The sequence below is a fragment of the Pipistrellus kuhlii genome, unplaced genomic scaffold (assembly GCF_014108245.1).
Source record: "Pipistrellus kuhlii isolate mPipKuh1 unplaced genomic scaffold, mPipKuh1.p scaffold_m20_p_4, whole genome shotgun sequence".
Taxonomy (NCBI): domain Eukaryota; kingdom Metazoa; phylum Chordata; class Mammalia; order Chiroptera; family Vespertilionidae; genus Pipistrellus; species Pipistrellus kuhlii.
In genome coordinates, this window is record NW_023425540.1 from 61,404,075 (window position 1) to 61,418,229 (window position 14,155).

At 42.7% G+C, this 14,155-nt stretch overlaps 1 pseudogene; it reads right to left on the reverse strand.

The window, feature by feature from the left end:
- The window catches only part of LOC118703657, a 36,836-nt pseudogene extending 30,031 nt beyond the window's left edge, over positions 1-6,805 (reverse strand).
- Positions 6,806-14,155: the final 7,350 nt, after the last annotated feature.

Below are 14,155 nucleotides of genomic sequence, written 5' to 3' on the forward strand. Positions count from 1 at the left end.
AGTCATTCTCTTCAGAAGTGGTTGAAATGAGCATATTGTCATCAGAAGGGGGAAATGAGCCTCAAGTCAAGGCAAGATGACTCTCTGGTTACCTCACTTTCTATCAACATGCAGCACCTGCTGGAAAGCAATGGTGAGCCCGTGTAAGGAGAATAGGGAAGTGCTGTGCCTCATTTCCCCCAGGATTTAGCACACAGAGACCAATCAGCTTTGCAAAAGTAAGACTCTGCGTGGCCTTGATGGAGAAGAATTAAATCGTGGAATTTAAGATCTCAGTATGAATTAGAAGCATTGCGGAGGGGTGGAATGAGTTGTCAGAGGACTCCAGGCCAGTCTCAAGAACACAAGTTCAATCCTTTTTGAATGATGCCACTCTGACCATGATTCTGCTTCCCCTTGCCTCATTCCCCTCATGCCAGCCAGAATTTTGGTCATGCTTTTTTCCCCCCATCAATACTTTCCTGGAGGTATAATTATCCATGGATTTAAGTCCTGAAGAAATGTTTGCTAGTTGTCATCATCACTGTTATCTCCCTAGTCCCTGCCAACCCTCAGCACCCAGCAGATCTTAGATGTTTAGAGACTACAGTAATGTGAGGTGCCTGCTGAGATGTATTGCAACTTTTTTTTTTTTTTTTTTTGAGTAAGCTTGTGCCGCAGAACTCTAGAAGGAGGAGGAGGAACCATAACACAGGTGCAATAACAGTAATCAGTCATGTATAACATCTATTGAGGACTTAACATGTACCATATCTGATGTTAAACATTTTGCATGCGTTGTCTCCTTTAATTCTCAAACTATACCTATGAAATACCTATGGGTATTATCCACCTTTTGTGAATAAGGAAACTGAAGCTGAGTCCTGCTGGACCTTGGGCGAGGAGTCAAGAGTAGGGGTTCTGGTGGGGCCTGCTGGAGTGGCACTGTATGCCTCCCTCTCTCCCAGGGCCCTTCAACTCTTTGTCACCTGACCTCAAGGGAGTGTGTTAACGGAGAAAGTCTCCATGGTTAAGTGATCAGCTTGCTGTGTCTATAGCTGTGCCTTAGACTCTACCATGAGTTTCTCACAAGTTGCCAAGATATGTTCCCAGTTCAGAAATAAGTAGTGTCCTAGAAGTGCATTTGCTGTTTGACATGTGAAGTGTACTGTCCCATCAAAACTGTGGTATAAATGCTGGTCAGATTCCCACACTGGCCTGGCAATCCTTCCCCTTTCAACCCTAATGTATCTCTCCTATGGTACTAGTACTATTGTGGTTCTAGTCCCCTTCCATCTACCTACTGTATAAACATTGTTTCAGTAGAACAATTAGTGAGTTTCAATGCAGGATGCCAGACACACATCATTTTCCTCTCAACAGCGGGGCTGGGGACTAACTGGTCTCCCATAAGAGTAACTATAGGCTCGCCTTTCCCTGGCCCAGGTCATAGGGATCCTTGGCATAGGGCCCTGGCTACATTGGGGTTTCCATCTGTGGCACAGGTAAATGAGAACCTGCTGAAGGTGCTGGGCATGGAGCTGTGGGGACATTCAGGGAGGTTGGGGTCTTGGGAAAAACAACCTAAAGTCAGGTACAGAGTACAATTATATAACCTGGTCAAACATAATAAAATTAACTCACATCCTTTTGACCCAGTAGTCCCGGAAGAAATCTAGCCTCAGTAGTAAAAGAATAAAAGAAGAAAAAAAAAAGAAAAAATGAAGTAAGGACTTACCCTCCCATCCCCCAATACACAGTGGTTCTGCTTTTAGTAGTAAAATCTAGAAAACAACTTAAGTGCCCATCAATAGGCACATAAATTATGGTTCATGTTTGATATGGGGTATTAGGCGCCTATTTAAAATTCCACTTGACTCAGGGATAAGGATGCCTATGAGGTATGTAACATCTAAGTAAAGGCATCAACAACAATAACTGAAAGCGAACAAAGGAATCCACCCTATCTGTGCCTGTGATGCCGAGTTGCTGTGTGTGCGTAGAACCAGGACTGTGACTCCTAACAGGGTCAATGGGCTGGCCTCATGGAAGAAGTGGCAGAGTGGGATGTAGATTGTATTTTCTTTGTGCCTCCTTGGTGTGTTCTACATGTTTCAGAAGTGCATGTTGGTTTTTGTAAGTATGAAGATGGAGATAATAGTAGTTCTTAGACTAGTGGGAGCTTCAGAGATACCTTTAAGCAGAGGAAGGAGCAATGGAACGAGGAAGGCAGACATTTCTGAGGAACAGCAACTTCTCTGCAGTATCTGTTCCCGTCATCAGAAAAAACAATCTTCTTTTTTGGATCAAATATTGTGCTCTGATCTGGGGAGCAAAGGTTAGATTCATTTTCTGTCCCCTCCCATCCCAACACACACACACACACACACACACACACACACAAGAGTGTGACAGACAGGAGTCTGAGCACTCTGGAGTGTTGTGGGGTAGAATCCTGGAGTCAAAATAAGACCACCGGTGGCTGCTAATTGATTTAAAAAAGCAGGCAAGGATTTATGGAACTGGCCAGGACGGCCGCGAGAGCACTACACTCAGGACCTCACCGTTCCAGGTGTAGGTAATCCTTTTAAAGGTCTAAACCACAAAAATTTTCCTTTGTTCTAAATTCTAAATGCTGGGAACAACCTGCAGGATGGCTCCGAGCCACATCCTGCTGGACATTGGAATGTGGCCCTATCTTGCAAAAGCAGAGTACAGAAGCAGAGCTGAGCTGTTAATCTTTAAAGGTTATCTACAGTTTCTACTCCTGGAGCTACTGAGTCAGTGGGAATCAATCTCCTGTAGTTCTGGTCCTCAGGCACAGGAAAATTGCCTTAGCCTCCAGATCGCAATCTGGAAGCTGAGGCAAACTACCCTATTGTTTAAGCAAGTGAGTGAGTGCCTAAGCCAGAATAGCAGGGTTAAAATTCAAACAGCAGTTTTTACTTAAGTATGGTTACTACCATACTTCATGGAGGATATTATTTTTATATGTAAGGCATTAAGGCATGGGATCTTTTCTCAAATTTTGTTCAATTTCAGTTGACATACAGTGTTATATTAGTTCCGAGTGGGCATGGGATTTTAAGCTACAGATGATTCCTTGGAGGGGGGCAGTCCATTAAGCTGTTTGCACCTTAAATGAGACCTAACCTATCAGGACATTCTGTTATTATTCCTTGTTTGTGATTTGGCAGAGTGAGCCAAGAAACATGCCAAATAGAGATTAAATAATACTTCTGTTAGATGATTTATATCTTGGTGAGCAAACATTTCCCAGCTTTGTTTGAGTATTGAAGAGTCCTCTGCTCGTTTTTGTATTTTGATCACATAATATCATCATCATCATCACCACCGTCATCACTAATGCACAAAGTGCTTCTGTTCCAGGCTTTCCCTAAAAGCTTTATCTCCATTATCTCATTTATCTGCATGACAACCCTGTGAGGTAGATTCTATTATTATTCTTATTGTACAGATTGGGAAACTGAGCCAGGATTCACTCCACAATAAATGATTCCATGCTCCATACTCTCTTCTAAAAATATATATATTTTTTATTGATTTCAGAGAGGAAGGGAAAGGCAGAGTGAGATAGAAACGTCAATGATGAGAGAAAAATTATCTATTGGTTGCCTCCTGCACACCCCACACTGGGAATCAAACTTGCAACCTGGGCATGTGTCCTGACTGGAATTGAACCGTGACCTCCTGGTATCTAGGTCAGTGCTCAACCACTGAGCCATGTTGGCCAGGCCACACTTTACACTCTTAATACACTCTTGTTGCCACAGATTCGGCAGTGCTCACACCAACCATCTGAAATCAAATAGTGGTGAATCTACAGTAACATATTTGGGTTCCCCCAAAATCAATTGATTTGTCTATGAGGTAGTATGCCCAGATTGGAAACAGCCCCTCTGTAAAGCTTCTGAGGGTTTTTAGCTAGTTTTGAGCTTAACTGAAATCAGCATTGTGACATAGTTATTAAAACAGCCGTCTCATACTATTTTTATACAAGTCCAAGCTATAATGCTCTTACTGGTAAGTAACAGGCTTGTTATACTCTGTTGTTCAAAACCCATCAGGGATAGTTTTTCCTATAGACAGTACCTTTTAAAAATAAGCAGTAAGAACAAGAGTGTGTCAAGAGAAGCATGACAAGAAATTTTTCAGCCAGTCTTAGTTTGCACTTACTGTAGGCCAGTCATACCACTAAGCACCGTACAACATTGTCTCATTTCTCATGATGGCTCTAGGGGGTATGCACTGTCTTTAGAAGATGGGAAATGCGACTCAGAGCCCTCCAGAATCTCTCCCTGGGTGACACAACTGGTAAGCAAATTGCTGAGGTTTCATACCAGGCTTATCCAAAACCCACTGCCTCTAGGCCACAGTTTCCTGCAAGCAATAGTCTTGCAGGAAGTTCAGGATGAGCCCAAAGAAAATGTGACTTTGGGAAGAAACCCACTAATTGTCTCTGGCATCTGGATAAATATCTTACAGAGACATGTTTTGTTTGATCTACATAGTTTTGTTGCTATTGTTGCCTGTTTTCTTTTTAAGGAGGATTTTATATAACAATCCTTATTTGCTACCTTTCTTTAAAAATTGCAAGCAACACTAACTAAACTTGATTGTTCAGCTTCTTTAGCTTCAGAGAACTTCCTTCAATTAAAAGGCACAGGCCTGCCAGTTCCTTACAGTGCCATATGGAATCCCACCTATGTACTTGATTCCTTTAAGTTACTCAGCAGCTCCAGGGGAGACAGAAGGAACAATTGTGTTCTGTCCAGTTCCAGAAAGCATTAAGCAGAAGGGAGGCCAATTTCCCTCAGCAAAAACCCTTTTCATCATGTAGTGCTAGTTGCATATTTAAAGCTTTTTAAAAAATATATATTTTGTTGGTTTTTTTAATAGAGAGGAAGGGAGAGAGATAGAGAGTTAGAAACATCGATGAGAGTGTAACATCGATCAGCTGCCTCCTGCACACTTCTCACTGGGGATGTGCCTGCAACCAAGGTGCATGCTCTTGACCAGAATCGAACCTGGGACCTTTCAGTCCACAGGCTGACGCTCTATCCACTGAGCCAAACCAGTTAGGGCAACTAGTTGCATATTTAAACCAAGAACCTCAAGAACCTCATCTGTAGGAGTAGGCAAGTGAAATTTGGATCTGTCAGAGATCCTGTATAAGGTTAAGAGGCTGAAGTAGATGATCTCTGTGATGCCATTTGGCCTTCACTTCATAATCCCTTAATATCTATCTTTAGATTTCAAATCCCAGCTAGAACATTTTCTTGTAGGGCTATTTTCTTTTAGGAAAATAATACCTATCAAATGGAAGAGAAAATGGGTGCTGTGTGTGCATGTTCCCACCAAACAGGTATTAAGAGCAGATGACTGTAGCCACATATTTTCTTTAGTCAGGATTTTCTTAACCTTCAAGTAGCTGGATTTTGTTTTCTGCCTGTTAATTTTCTTGCAAGCGATTGTAAGGTTCTTGCAGATAGATACGTATAAATAATATTTGAATCCCCAGGGGAAGGGGCTTCTTGAACAGTTCTAACACTGGCATGTTTGAAGGGTTTAAAGAGAATACTTCGAGGTAGGCTCAGCATATAAGAAAGACTAATTGTAGGGATAATTGACAGATTTTCTTGTTTATAAAACTTCAGTGAATAAATGGTGTGGTGATGATTGGAAAATGTATGTAACTAAATTTACAATTGTAAGTTGTCTGTAGCTATAATTAGACTAGAGGCCCACTATACAACATTCGTGCTTTGGGGGATGGGGATCCCTCAGAGCCCTCGTGCAGTCTGGGACCCCTCTGGGGGTGTCTGACTGCTGGTTCCAGGCCTAAGCTGGCAGTCAGATATCCCCCAGGGGTCCTCAGCACTGCCTTGGAGGAGAGAGAGGTTCCCGCCACCGCTGCTGTGCTCTCCCTCCAGAAGCCGGGCTTGCTGCTCTTTAGCGCTGCCTCAGAAGTGGAAGAGGCAGTGCTAAGGAGCTGCGCTTGCCAGGCATGAGCCTGGCTTCTGGCCCCTGTGTTGAGTGCCCCCTAGTGGTCAGTGCACATCATAGTGACCAGTCCTTCCGCTGTTTGGTTGATTTGCATATTAGGGTTTTATTATATAGGATGTATGGACATGCATGCAATATTTGACTAATATGTCTATAATAAAAATATTCATAATTTTACGTGTGATGTTTGCACAGTTAACATGATGACATTACAGTGTTCTGCCTTGTGGCAGAGTGATTTGTGTTCACAGGTTGTCACCCCCACTAGGATGGCATTTTTCATACAAAACAGGTATCTTCATTTCTTTCCCTTAAAATTTAGCTATTTTAAGCCCGATAAATTTTGTTGAATAGAATATGAAAAATGACCTTTAAAACTATGATTGCTCCCCAACTTTCCCACTAGCATGTATAGAACACCTTTTAAATTGTTCCAGGGTCCTTAAGTTGGAAGGGACTGTGAATTAGGGAAGCATAGATACATGTAGGACAATGTAAGCACAAGGTCATTAATGGGTCATGTTTGGCCTCGGTGCTGGGGAGAGCAAGTGTGATGAATCTCTTTGCTCTTGGTACTCAGCGTGCTTTTCTGTATTATTCTATGCACATTTCTGGATTGCAGGTCAGGTACTGTAGGTGAATTAAGCTCTGCTAGTTAGATCACTTGTATGAAGTTTGGAAAACGGGATTGGGAGCATCATTCTCTTCTTGTTTTACTTGGTAAATAGGGTTGCAGGTTATAGAGAGGTAGCGGTTGCAGGGCACTCACCTTCTGATCTTTGGATCGCAGATTCGACATTGCATTATTGAAGAGCTAGGACTCAAGATTTAATGTGAAGTAAATTGATTTTTTTAAAAGGTATCTTTGATGTTAGAATAGAAGTTACAAAGATAGTACTGAGAGTTCCCCATATATCCCACACCCAGTCTTCGCTATTATTAATATCCTACATTGCTGTGGTACCTTTGTTAAAATGATTGAACTAATATTAGTACATTATTATTAACTAACATCCCCACTTTATTCAGATTTCCTTGCCTTTCACCTTGTATCCTTATTCTGACCCAGGATTCCATCCAGGGGAGCGCTTTGCATTTAATCACTGTGTCTCCCTTTGGCAGTGACAGTTTCTCAGAATTTCTTCATTTTGATAACCTGGACAGTTTTGAGGATACCTGACCGATTGGGATTTAGCTGATGCTTTTCTCATAATTAGACTGGGACTATGGATTTGTTGTCCTATCATCACATCACATCAGTGTGACTTGTCACTGGTGATGTTAGCCTTAATCACCTGGCTGAGGTGGTGTTGGTTAGGTGTCTGGACTGTAAAGTTGTTCTCCTCCCTGCCCCCATACTGTATTCTTTGGAAGGAAGTCGCTGTGCACAGCCCATACGTACAGAGAGGGGGGATATGCTTCTTCACCTTCTTGAGTGGAGAATCTACATAATTTATGTGAAAGTCATGCTTGGAAGATTTTTCTTTACTCCCCCATTTGTGACTGTATTTGATCATTTGTTTATATCAGTATGGACTCATAGGTATTTATATTTTGAGTTATAATTTAATACGATATTTATTTTGTTACTCAAATTGTTCTCACTTTGGCCATTGGGAACTCTTTCAGCTGGCTCCCCTGCCCCTTTGTTATATTCCCATTTTGCAGGTTGCTTTCCCCCCCCAGCACTTTCTTGTCTCAGAAGATAGTTCAGGCTTTTCTTGTATATTACCTGCTGCAGACCTAGAATCAGTTTATTTTTAAATCTTGCCTCAAAAAAAAAATTTTTTTTTTGTAGTATTGGGCTCAACAAACAACGTATCCATGGGCTGGCTCATGGCTGTACTGTCTCTGCTGGCAGACTCTTCAGTCTGACTCTGTCCATCCTCACCTTCTTGCTCTCTCTCTTCACTCTAAATTCGATCTGTTCCCATTTTCATTAAAGCAGAGATGACTGTCCATGGTTCTCTCATTTAAGAGCAGTCATATATTAAGATGAACCAATCCCTCAGAAGGCAGGGTAGCAGATTCAGAAGAAGTAGAGTAATTCTGAACCCCTCTCCTCCAACACAGCCAGGTCCACTTGTAAACAGAACATACAGATAAATCAGGATTCAATTTGCAATGAAACTAGAATGTAGTAGTGCCACAAGTAGGGAATGTATTGTACATCTGTGAAGTTGAGGCAGCACAAGACAAGAGCAGGCAGTGGAGTGTGTGGGGACCCCGTGGGACTGTGGCCTCTGTTGGAGTGGGCGGGCACTGGCATCACCTAAACAGGCTGCCCACAAGTCAGCCCATGTGATTGCTGCCCAGCAGAAAAGAGGGCTCAGTGTTGGCAGGTCTTCACATTTTGAAAAGAAACTCAAACATTAAAAAAAACAAAACAAACAAACAAAAAATATCCTGGAGGGTTTGGCTCAGTGAATAGAGCCTTCGCCTGTGGACTGTAGGGTCCCAGGTTCAGTTCCTGGTCATGGCATATGCCTAAGTTGTGGGCTCCATTCCCAGTGGGGGGCGTGCAGGAGGCAGCTCATCAATGATTCTCATCATTGATGTCTCTATCTCTCCCTCTCTCTTCCTCTCTGAAATCAATAAGAATATATTTTTAAAAAGAAACAAAGACAGCTTTGTTTCTTTTTAAAAATATACACTTTGAGATTCCAGCATCATTTGGGCCACAGTCTGCGACCTCGGCAGGGGAGGATGTTGCTGACATGCTTGCAGCAGAATTTCAGACACTGCACTGGACAGTTTCTGGAGACTCTTCCCTTAGACCCAGGGCCCTTGTGCGAGGCCTTGGGTCAGACAACAGGGGCAGATTCTACTCACCCAAGGGAGGGCCAGCTCCAGCCCCTGCCTGTGATATTTCATCAGTACCACCACTGGGAAAGCTGGAACCATAGGATTTAATAACTCAGCCAGCAAATATGCTCCCTAGTTCTGTTTCCTGTATTATTATTATTTTTTTTTAATTTGCTGAAAACATTCTCAACCATCACAGCCTAGCTGAAGGCTTTGGTACTCAGGGTTGCACTAACATAACCGTCATTACTAACTTGACAGGCACGTAGAGAACAGTTGACTTGGTACATTTAATGGCTAAGGTTGTGGGGCACAGAACCAACTTCTCCCCTGCTGATCCAGTACCTTGCAGCCCGCCCCCGGATTCTCGGATTTGGGGACCTTTAGCCATTGTCCCCCTGGAGGCTTAGTCAGGCCTGTAAAGTCTTCCCTGGGCATGAAGAAAGCCATGTTGGAAGACTGGACTGGTTGACTGTGCTTCCCTTTCATCCCTACACCCCAAAGCCTAATGAGCAGCCAGGCCAGAGAGGACCCCCCCTCCCCCGGATACCACCTGCCCAGCAGTTTCAGGATTAATGGAATTAAGTGATGCAGCAAAAATGCCATGTCAGAACCTTATGCTTCCACTCCTCTCAGTGTCATTTAGCTAAAGAAACCATAAACAAAAAGGAAGGAGAAGAAAACAGCTGGTGGTATAATCCCGCTCTGTTCTAAAGAAGAAAGCCAGGGGAGAGGGAGTCCTCATTTTCACATCTTAGAGGACTCTTTTGGCGGAAACTTCTGGGGGAGAAGTCTCTGTGAGCGTAGCTCTAATTCCAGCTTTATGGCGAGATGTTAGAGCCGGATTTAGCCACAGCCCCTCCCTCGCCCAGGTGGCCCTCTGTGGCCTGGAGAGAACACTTTACTTCAAACAACTCAATTTCAGGGATTTCATAGCTCTTTCTAAACCCAGCAGTAAGGAGCACATTCCATTTCCCCGGCTTCAAGAGAAGGGAAACCGAATAAACACAGGCTGTCTGGTGAGGCTGGAGACTGAGCGCACAAAGGCAGATCCTGACATTTGAGTTAGATCCATTGGCAAACAGCACTCAGTAGTTCTTGACAAATTTCAAATTTTGCTCTTGAAGGAGGAACTGAAGTTGCAACTTAGTTTGTTCAAAGACATAGAATGAGGCACTGGAATGTGCCCTCAATAAAGTTTGCGGAGGGTGACAGCAAGTCGGAAAAGCCAAGGATGTTAATGGCTAAAGCACATGAACAGGTTATTCACTTTCTCTTTGAACTCTATACCTCTCGCCTTCTGGGGATTGGCTACACCTCCCGAGGAAGCAAATCCGTCATGGTTTAGAGCCCAGAGGCTGGCTGGGGGAGTCCCGAGTGTCCTGCTGTCTCTTCGCTTCAGGCTCCTTTAGAAAAGATCACCTCAAGCATGTGCTCAGAGCTAAATGGACCCGAATGGTGCAGAAAACTGGAGAAATGGGGGCTGAACCCAGGGTGAGATTATTACAATGTCAAATAGCACTTTTAAGAAAGTCTCAAATTCTGGAAGGCCACCTCTGGGATTTTGGGGTTAGAGCTTTGTGATAAGCTTCATGGCTGAGTCATGATGTAGGAAGTTAGTATCTAGCTTTATTTGGTAAATGTTAAATAGATCTTTCATGTTAAAAAAAAATCAGAATATGTATTCACTCTAAAATCATTTAGAACCAAATACCAGGGCTTTTGTGTCTGAATACCAAGTACTTTGTTTAGATTAATAAAAGAGAACATTTGTTTCATGTTTACCATGTGCCAGGCACTGCATTGAATTAGTATTTTACATAAATGATTGCATTGAATCTTTACAATCCTGTGAGAAAAAATATTATTATCCTGATTTTTCAGACAGATAGCAAAAGCATGAAGAGGAGAACCAATATGCCTAGGATGTGTAGCCGATGAGCCCAGGGCTGGGACTGGGGCCCTGGATCTGAGCAAAGGCTTGGGTGTTGACCGCTTAGTGCCTTAAGGCCGTGGTCAGCAAACTGTGGCTCACGAGCCACATGCGGCTCTTTGGCCCCTTGAGTGTGGCTCTTCCACAAAATACCACAGCCTGGGCGAGTCTATTTTGAAGAAGTGGCGTTAGAAGAAGTTTAAGTTTTAAAAATTTGGCTCTTAAAAGAATTTTCAATCATTGTATTATTTAATATTTGGCTCTTTTGACTAATGAGTTTGTCGCCCACTGCCCTAATGCACCCAACTGAGTATGGATTTCTAGTAGTCTATGACACGCCCTTTCTCTGGGCTCAACTCTACTTCTATGTGGAATTTTACATTTCCTATTTGGGAGGGCTTGGAAGTTGAAGCACCTTGAATTTGAACGCGCCCTCTTTACAGCAGTAGCGTCTGAGTGACCACACTGGACTGTGCATTTGCCGTGCTTCCTGCTGATTTTTGTCTCAGTGCAGTCTAGCCCCAGTTAAACTGAGTTAATTAAAGTTAACACAAACCAGACAAGCCAAGTTAATGGAGGTTCTGCTCTGTCCACCTATGTGGGTAGTGGAAAAGTACTTAGGGACACTGTACTTGCAAATGAGGAGTCAGGGTGGGTGCTCAAACAAAGCTCACACCCCATAATAATCCCAAAGCGTAACTTTTTCCATTAGTATCCTCACTGATTTAGAATGGCTGTTATCCCAGCCTTGCTTCTTTCCATTCCCCAACCCTCAGCAATTTACTTTCCCTTTAAAGATTTTCTTTTTACCATCTCCCTTGGTAATGCACAGTGTATCTCCTCATTGGCTGAGAGCAGCAAATGGGAAGTTCCTTTCTTAGAACTTTCTTTTTTATTGCCTTTTCAGAATACACTTTGGAACTCTGACACTCAGATCTTGTGTTTCTATGTATTAGTAATTGTGGCCAGGTGCCTAGACTGATAGGGAATACTAAGACAGACACTCACCTGATAGGTCAGTTTCAAGCCCATCAACAGGGAAATGGCAAAACACACTTTAGTGTATGTCATTAATGTGATAGTATAGTTAAAAATAAGATACAAAGTAAATTCTAGCATGCAAGAGCAAAAAACATACCGTGTAGAATTTCTATTATGTAAAAAGCAATCACCAAGCAACCCTCTATCTTTTCCCTGCGTGTACACATACATGGAGGCAAGTGGATGTAACATGATCTGAATGATGCACTTACAAACCACACCAATGCTCCTGGTGTTAGAAATAAGGCACATCCCCACCCCCAAGTCAGAGGTCCTGGTAGAACTCAAAACATACTCGGGAATCAGGCAGCAAGACAAAGATCTTTACTTCCATGTAGAATTGTGCACACACATGGTCTGGAAGCAGGCGCACAATGAGCAGGTGGGCTGCTTGGCTTTATAACCTCTAACTCACATGACCTATCATTTGCTCTTGATTAAAGCTCAGACGCACAGTTTTTTGCCATTGGTTAATTCAAAGGGAGGGGCTGGCCTTTGCTGTTTCAAGATGGTAGCCCCCAGGGGAGCTGCAAGCCATGTGGCCAACATGGTGGCTGCCAAGTCACACAGTCCAAAATGGCAGCTGTATAAACTGTTCTTTGACAGAAAAGATGTAACACCTGAAAGAGAACAGAGGGTACCAGGAAAGAGGGGTGTTAAAGGGGATCTGAACCTTATCTTTCTTGTTTTAATATGAGAAGAAAAATGTATTTATAGATTTGTTATATAATTAAAAATCAAAATTAAAATTAGTAATTTTAGCTTTAGGAAAGGTCACAGAAGCAACCAAATAGGAAAGTTCTAGTTATCTCCCAGTGCATCTGATCCCTTACAGCCTTTTACTCACAGGCAGAGTTAGAGTGAAAATGTGAATTCCCCTGGACGAGGTCACAGGAGAGCTCACCTCCCAGTGCAGTGTGAGTGAGTGAGAGTTCCTGCAGGTCAGGTTTGGTTTGGGAGATGGCAGGGCAGCAGGCTCAGAGTGAAGGAAGCCTGTGCCTGGGGTTGATAGTCTCAGCCAGCTTTACAGTTTCAGTGGGGGGTGGGGGACGTGTCCTGACTAAGAGTTCAGGCTCTAAGGAAAAATTTCCCAGTTTTAAACATTTTTATTACTGTTTTTGCTGGAATCAGTACCCCATCCAAGCAACTTACCTTTTCAGTAAATTTTTAAAGTCCAGACACTTCTTGGGCAGTCAAAGCAAAACAAAACCTCAAGCTAAGAAACAATGCCATGCAAACAATGCCACAGCAACTAGTGAATTCTGATGACCAAGAACATGAAATCATCTCAGTAGAAAACCAATCCAGAAAATCAAAACCCACACGCATGTAGCTCCCATTCTGCCTGGGATAGGACTTCTGGGATTTCTGTGGAAGTGACACGGCCGAAAGTTAGTGACCCCATGCACGCTGCTCTGTACACTGAAGTGCATCTGGACTGATCCCTTGTGGTCACACGGCCTCCAGAGAATTTTCTACTGAATTGCCGAGCTCAGAAAAATGACAGCATTGGGAAGTTGGGTAAAAATATGGGCAGGGTGTTCTAAGGAAAAAGGAGGGCTGGGATAAGGCAGGAAAGTAAGTGGAGATGGTGAGGGGTAGCACCTGAGAACAGGAAGTACAGGGCTCTGGAGTGAAAACTCTTGGTGAAGGGGGTAAAGTAATAATATCCTGCCCCAGGCTGCTCGCACTGCCTGCTCTCCGCTGCTGTGGGGACTCTGGTGGGGCTGAGGGGAGTGGGTGCTGCCATCTTGTGGCTATGGGTACCACCATCTTTGTGACAGAGTGACTGTTAATTTGCATATTGCCCCTTTTTTAAATTTTTTTATTTTATCTTTATTTTTTAGATAGGATAGTTTCTTTGACCTTAAAGTTCTTTTCTATAGATTTTTAAAAGAAATTGAAACATATTTGTTGATCCTCCTCCTCCAAAATATTGAGGGCCCTAGGTACTGTGCTACTATGCCTAATGCATGTCAGCCCTACCCCAAATGAGTGACACTCTGATTTTTTCTATAAATAAATGTAACCTGGCATACAAACTTTCTAGGAATTCAAAATCTGGCCCTTCTCTACTGTTTTTTGTTTTTCTTTTGTTTTTTTGTTTTTGTTTTTTTCAGCCCCTTGCTCAAATCAACAAACAGCAACAACCAAAAGAAACAAAATAACAACAAAAAATCAAGGCATAAGGAGATTTTAAAATGAGATTTTAGTAGTCTTTGAATCTTAAAGGTTTTGTTTAGAGTGAATAGAAAATCAACTTCCTTTTTGAAAGGTGAATATGATGGATGGTGCGTGTGGGCAGGCTCAATAGCCATCTCAAATGGCAGATAAAGAAAATTTGAATTTATTTAAGGAAATAGTATGGGG